A 7,556-nucleotide genomic window follows, 5' to 3' on the forward strand; every position below is an offset into this window, starting at 1 on the left:
CGCGACAAAAGTCATCCCGAGATTATCACGACATTGCAAATGTGTATGGGTTGTGGGTCCTCTTTAATATTGATCTGCTCAGATATTTACTTAATTGATAAATCCAAGGGCCGTAAATATTTTGGAATGATTTCGCTGGATAATTCCTCGGGATGAATAGCATCCTCAAAAAAAATATCTCTCTCAACTGATAGGATAAAAAATTTAAGCACAAATCAATTGCATGATCATTTTCAACAAAAAGGATATTTAATTTTCACGTATACCTTTGTTGCAGATGTGTTTGATAGCTAAGGAGATTATGAAGGAATTATGAGTGATGACTAAGGATATTGTATAATGATGATTCGTATATCACAAGAATTATTAATTATGCATTTATATGTTATATGAATTATGAGTTCTAAGGAGACTTATTCCTCCCGAATTGAAATTATTATTTGTATCTATTTCAACTCCATTTCAACCATGAATTATATTTCTCCCATATGCGAACATTTAGAAAAGATGATCAACGTATAGATGAATCATACTTTAAAATCATGAAGGAACTTACAAGAATACACACCATATTGCAAAGAATGGCACTGCTTCCAAAACTTCAATCACTGCATCGAAATCATCTATCACTATAGAGGCAAAGAAAATTGACGTTGACAATCTTATGATGCATCTTTGCGTTGAGACGGTGCAAGAATAGAACCATCATCCTGATTCTGGTTTCGATTCCCCCAAAATTATGATTGAGGAATCAATAATCCGTTCTCTTCCAACTTCTCGTGCCCACCGCCATTTCCAGACATCAGTTCTTCTCACATGTCTCTTGGTTTTGTGTTGTTATCAACCCGACAACCACTCGGAAATTTCGGCATTCTTTAATGAAGCCTACTAAGTTGGTTCAAAGTATCATTGGATTATCATTAATTGTCCAAATTGATCAATGACACGAACAATCAGTGACACCGTATATATGGGATACAACGCCATATGACTAGTGTGGATGTTTAGATGTTTGCTTATTACAACCTTGAGGACTATGTTGTTGTTGATGGATGGAGTAATAATACTAATATCTCATGAATTATTAACTATGAATTTATATGTTATATAAATTATTAATTATGAATTTTATATGTTGGGTAGTCATTAGATTTTATGCTGTTGTGAAAGTGACTCAAAATTGGAGTTTGGAGGCCAAAAATTGATGTTTGCTGAAAGTACAAATCGGGGCCCGAATGGCAAAAATTGGGGCCCGATTTTGGCTGTCTTTGGGAGCAGTTTGGTACTGGAAAAATCGGCGCCCGAATGGTAAAAATCGGGGCCCGATTTTGCGTGCTGTTATTTTTCAGAAACGTATTTTTTGGGCCAGATTTGGTACAATTTTATGGGAGTTTCTTTTACTATAAATATAGGCATTGTATCAGTGTAAACCTTGAGATAGAGGGGGCCGAAAAAAGGGTCTAGAAAGGCAACAACAAAACTAGGGTTTGTGTAGAGTGTGTCTCTTTGGAACAAACACTAGGTTTTGAGGGTTGATTCACCTTGGGAAACACTATTAGGATTGAGTCTCTTGGTTACGGGAAGAGGCTGGGTTTTTGGTAGAATTAGGCGGGAGACTTATTCTTGTAACCCATTGAAATCTCTTTGTAACGTTACTCATCATATAGTGGAACGGAGGGCTGCTCTCTCCCCCAGACTAGGTCAATTTGGACCGAACTGGGTCAACAAATTCTTTGTGTTCTCTCTTTCCTTTTCTCTCGCTGTTGTTTTCTACTTTTGGCTTGTGATTATAACGGTTTCATACACTTTGATTTTGGTTGCATAATTATCCCTTGGTCTACACATCAAGTTGTTATTGGTGTGAGTTTTTCATCGAATTCGCAACAATTGGCGCCCACCTTGGGGCAAAGGTCAAAGGATAATCTAGTACCATGGGTTCAAAGTGGGGTATTGAGAAGTTTACCGAAGATAACGATTTTGGGTTATGGAAGGTAAAGATGGAAGCGATGGTAATACAGCAAAAGTGTGAAAAACCTTTGAAGGGTGAAGGTTCGTTACCGGTCACCATGTCACGAGCGGAGAAGACCGAGATGGTGGACAAGGCCAGGAGTGCCATTGTCTTGTGCCTCGGGGATAAAGTTTTGATAGAAGTAGCAAAGGAACCAACCGCGGCATCAATGTGGGCAAAGTTGGAATCTTTGTATATGACAAAGTCTTTGACTCATCGGCAATTCCTAAAGCAACAACTCTACTCATTCAAGATGGTGGAGTCAAAGCCCATCATGGAGCAACTTACGGAGTTCAACAAAATCCTTGATGACTTGGAGAATATTGAGGTCCAACTTGAGGATGAAGATAAAGCTATACTCTTGTTGTGTGCTCTATCGAAATCTTATGAATTGTTCAAAGATACCATGCTCTATGGCAAAGAAGGCACTATTACCTTGGAAGAAGTTCAAGCGGCTTTGAGAACCAAGGAGTTGACCAAGTCCAAGGACTTGAGAATTAATGAAAACGGTGAAGGCCTAAGTGTCTCAAGAGGGAATGGTGGAGGTAGAGGTAACCGGAGAAAGAGTAGTAAGAAGTCAAAGTTTGAATGCTTTAACTGTCACAAGATGGGTCACTTCATGAAGGATTGTCTGGAGATTAATGGTAACTCTGCACAAATTGTCTCTGAGGGTTATGAGGATGCAGGTGCTCTGATGGTGTGGTGTTGTTTGGAGGATGAAAGTGATGTTGGTCACCTTGGGATTGATGCCTAGAGGAGTGGTGTTCGTCTGGAGAGACGTTAAACACTCAACATCAGCCTGGAGAGGCGGTGGTAAGAATACTCATGATCAGTCTGGAGAGGCGGAGGCAACAATACTCATGATCTACCTGTTGAGGTGGAGTTTCAAGGTTGAACACATAGTGGGATGTACGCATTTGCTAGTTGGGATAGAGTAGGCTCAGCTTGAGGTGGAGTTGAACACACCGATAATGGTACGACTATGGAGGACCTTGGGTGCTATGCTCTATGGTAAGCAAGGGATTTCTTCATAAGGTTGAAGAATGTATAGCACGGCTTGCGGGATTACCCTAAAAAAAAGGCCAAGGGTGATTGGATGCAAGGAGACCTTCAAGGAAGCGGGAGATGTCCTGTGTTGAAGATGTCATGGTGAATGCTTGTGGAACTACCTAAAACTCCTAGTGTAGTTGGACTGCAAGGACTCTTCGAGAAGACGGAAGACGTTCCGATGGCTGAAGAGGTTGAGGTAAAGGCTTGTGGAACTACCTAAAATTCCTAGCGTAGTTGGACTGCAAGTACCTTCGAGAAGGCGGAAGACATTCCGATGGCTGAAGGGATTAGGGCGTAAACTTGTAGAGCTACTTGGTGTAGTGGGAAGCAAGGGAAAGAGCAGCAAGGTGTTGATGTTAAATGGGCATCATCACTAATTTGGAGTCAAGGTGGAGATTGTTGTGAAAGTGACTCAAAATTAGAGTTTGGAGGCCAAAAATTGATGTTTGCTGAAAGTACAAATCGGGGCCCGAATGGCAAAAATCGGGGCCCGATTTTGGCTGTCTTTGGGAGCAGTTTGGTACTGGAAAAATCGGCGCCCGAATGGTAAAAATCGGGGCCCGATTTTGCGTGCTGTTATTTTTCATAAACGTATTTTTTGGGCCAGATTTGGTACAATTTTATGGGAGTTTCTTTTACTATAAATATAGGCATTGTATCAGTGTAAACCTTGAGATAGAGGGGGCTGAAACAAGGGTCTAGAATGGCAACAACAAAACTAGGGTTTGTGTAGAGTTTGTCTCTTTGGAACAAACACTAGGTTTTGAGGGTTGATTCACCTTGGGAAACACTATTAGGATTGAGTCTCTTGGTTACGAGAAGAGGCTGGGTTTTTGGTAGAATTAGGCGGGAGACTTATTCTTGTAACCCATTGAAATCTCTTTGTAACTTTACTCATCATATAGTGGAACGGAGGGCTGCTCTCTCCCCCAGACTAGGTCAATTTGGACCGAACTGAGTCAACAAATTATATGATAATTTGACTGGATGTGTATTCTATTCATGGAATTCGACACAAGATGGTAATTTGGATGGTCGGTTATCCTTTTATGCCTTGATAAAGCCAACAAAGTCAGCTCAAAATTCCCATGGTACGTAAGTTATAATATCATTTTAAGTGATTATTTACCGCTTCTCCTCCATAGACATTGCCTCTTCCACCGGTAACAAAGTCGTATTTATATACTAGGTTTTTGAATTTGAAGGATAGGATTAGGGTTTGATATCAAGATAAGACCAAAAATTAAAAGTTTTAGATGAATATGCCTATATGACAATTCAAATTAATTGTGTATAGTCAATGCAGGTAAAAAAAAGTGGATATGGATAGGTTCTGCAATCGCAGCTGCTTTACTCATATTATGCCCAACCATTTTATGCTTAGCCAAAAAGAAACAAAAATATGCACTACAAGGTATATGGATACTTGAAAAATATACTAGTACAAATGAACTAAATCCAATCCCTTTACGGCTTTACTTCCTATTTTTGTCTTTTTTTTTTTTATGTAGATAAGAAAAGTAAAAGAAAGGATATGGCGGATTCGACTGAATACTATAATCTTGAAGATCTTGAAGATGACTTCAAGGAACATGATATAAAAGTTTTTAACTTTACATCAATTTTGGAAGCAACTATGGACTTTTCACCTGAAAACAAGTTAGGACATGGAGGCTACGGACCTGTTTATAAGGTAACTTTAAAGTTCAACTGCAATAATTATACATTAATGATTGAGTTTGTTTAAATGCATGTTGTTAATTACTATTACAGTTATGGCACCATCTTCATGTTGCAAACAAATGTTTATCGTGTGGAAATATTGTTTTTGATGGTTGGCGATTATTGTTTTGGACAAAGCTTATATGCATTATTTTTGGTATGTTCTTAGGTATTTATTCATTTTGTATGGATTTTAACTCTAATATCCATGGTTTCTTCAAATTCATAATTTTTGCAATGTTTGTTGTTACATCTACAAAAAGTGTATTAATTGTTAAGGTATTAAAATTATCTATGGAAATGCACCTAAATTTTGTCTTTTTGTTTTACGACTTCAGAAAATCTTGGCAACATGGCAAGAAGTTGCTGTAAAAAGACTTTCAAAAACATCTGGACAAGAAATTGTGGAATTCAAAAATGAATTGGTACTTATATGTGAACTTCAGCACACAAATCTGTTGGAACAAAATGTGTTTAACAATAAACCTTAAAGAGTTTTGATGATAACAAGGTATTAAAAATTGTAAAATGGACTAGCTAATATTTGTTCAAGTGTACAGGACCATAATTAAAAAGTTACATCATTTATTGGTTCTGAATGAGCAAATGAAGAGCTAAAGGAATCTACACAAAATGAAGCTTAGAGCTCCTGGAGGCAATTCGCTCCTGAAGAAGAAAAGCGCTCCTAAAGTAAAGCCGCTCCTGAAGTTAGTAATGTGCTCCTGAAGAATAATGCTCCTGAAGACAAAGAGGTCCAGAAGCCACATCATCAGAAGCTGCATCATCAGAAGCTGCAGAAGGTGCCTCATCAGAAGCCATTTCACCAGAAACTGAAGATCAACTGGATTTGCAAAGATTCAAGGATTGAAGAATCATCAATGCAAAAGCTGTCTATTGGATTCGAAAACAAATCAAAAGATTAGTGGAATTTTGCAACGGTCATTTCAAAAGTGTTTGAAGACATGTGCTTGCAATTTTTGGACGAAAGCGTTGACATTGTACTTTGTACGAACTGTACAACCACCTTCTCCACTACTCTGTTTTGTGTCCACGCTACAAGACAAGAAAACAGCTCCAGAATACGGTTTCGCCTGCATAGATGTTCCTTTGGATAAGGAATGGATTTCAAATTGGTTCTTCTTAGGACAACAACCAAATCAGGCAAAAGATCAAAGGTGAAAGAACAAGCTTCAACAACGACTCTTTGATGTGCTGGCAATTTCACAACGTCTCTTTCACACCTCTATATAAAGGAGTGAAGACTTAGAGAATTGGTAATGCTGAACAAACGACTCACAACATTATTACAAGTGCCAAACCTCTGTTGAAATTGTTCTGCATTCACTTTGAATTTCTGTGTCTTAAAGTCATATCTTAGAAATTCTTAAGTCCATTGAGTATGTATCTGATTTGTATTGTGAGCACCTCTGATTGTATATCAAGTGTTCAATCTTAAACAATTTTCTGTGTAATTTTGTTTAGTTAGAAGTCTCTTGCAGTTGTGCTTGAGCAGGAAGTCTCTTGATTGTGTTCTTGAGCAAAGGAAGTCTCTTGCTTGTGTGCTTGAGCAAAGGAAGTCTCTTGCTTGTGTGCTTGAGCAATTGTAATCAGATATTACTCTTAGTGAAATCTCCTTGGAAGTGCAAAGGGGACTGGACTACTTCCGGATTGTGGAAGGAACCAGGATAACTGCTTTGTGTCGTTCTTCTTCTCTCTCTCTGTTTTATTCCGCTGCATATAGATTCTGATAATCACTTCAGAAGCTGTCTCACTTAGCTTCTGATCAAGTGTGCTCAGTTTTAAGAGAAACGAAGAATTTTTGAAAAACACAACTTAACCCCCCCTTCTTGTGTTTTTTCTCACCTTCAATTGGTATCAGAGCTCTGGTCTGTTGTGTCTCACTTAACCGTGTAACAGTCAAAGATCTGAGAAAAACATGTCTGGTCCTATTCCAACTCCTACTGGTTCTGATGATACTAGCTATAAAAATGTTTCACATGATTATAGTGATAGTAAGAAATCCAGTGTTGGAAAGATTCCAAAGTTCAACGGAGATGCTGAAGAATTTTCTTGGTGGAAAACCAACTTCTATAGTTATATCATGAGCTTAGATGAAGAATTATGGGATATACTAGAAGATGGTGTTGGTGACTTAGTTCTTGATGAAGAAGGAGCTGCTGTGGATAGAAAGAAACATACTCCTGAGCTGAAGAAACTCTACAAGAAGCATCATATTATCAGAGGAGCTCTTGTCACTGCTATTCCTAAAGCAGAGTACATGAAGATGAGTGACAAATCCACTGCCAAAGCTATGTTTGCTTCTCTCTGTTCAAACTATGAAGGCAACAAGAAGGTCAAAGAAGCAAAGGCTCTCATGCTTGTACATCAGTATGAGTTATTCAAGATGAAGGATGATGAAACTATTGAGGAGATGTACTCAAGGTTTCAAACCTTAGTCTCTAGGCTACAAATCCTGAAAAAGAGCTATGTTGCTTCTGATCATGTAAGCAAGATACTCAGAAGCTTGCCTGCCAGATGGAGACCAAAAGTGACTGCCATTGAGGAAGCTAAAGATTTAAACACTTTAAGTGTCGAAGATCTTGTTAGTTCTCTCAAAGTTCATGAGATAAGTCTTAATGAACATGAGTCTACTAAGAAGAGTAAATCAATAGCTCTTCCATCCAAAGGCAAGTCATCAAAAGCACTCAAAGTGGCTGAATCTGAAGAGGAAGATCAATCAAGTTCAGATTCTGAACCAGATCCTGCTGAGATGGCT

General features: G+C 38.4%; 1 long non-coding RNA gene across 1 annotated transcript; it reads left to right on the forward strand.

Annotated features, from left to right (window-relative positions):
* The first annotated feature begins 4,023 nt into the window (after positions 1 to 4,023).
* LOC146898994 (uncharacterized) lies at positions 4,024 to 4,705 on the forward strand. Its single transcript, XR_015021652.1, has 3 exons — positions 4,024 to 4,149; positions 4,365 to 4,472; positions 4,570 to 4,705. It is a non-coding gene; the product is annotated as an uncharacterized LOC146898994 (long non-coding RNA).
* The last annotated feature ends 2,851 nt before the right edge of the window (positions 4,706 to 7,556 follow it).

Source organism: Medicago sativa, chromosome 8, assembly GCF_051527215.1.
Source record: "Medicago sativa cultivar Bolivia chromosome 8, Bolivia_mono, whole genome shotgun sequence".
NCBI lineage: Eukaryota > Viridiplantae > Streptophyta > Magnoliopsida > Fabales > Fabaceae > Medicago > Medicago sativa.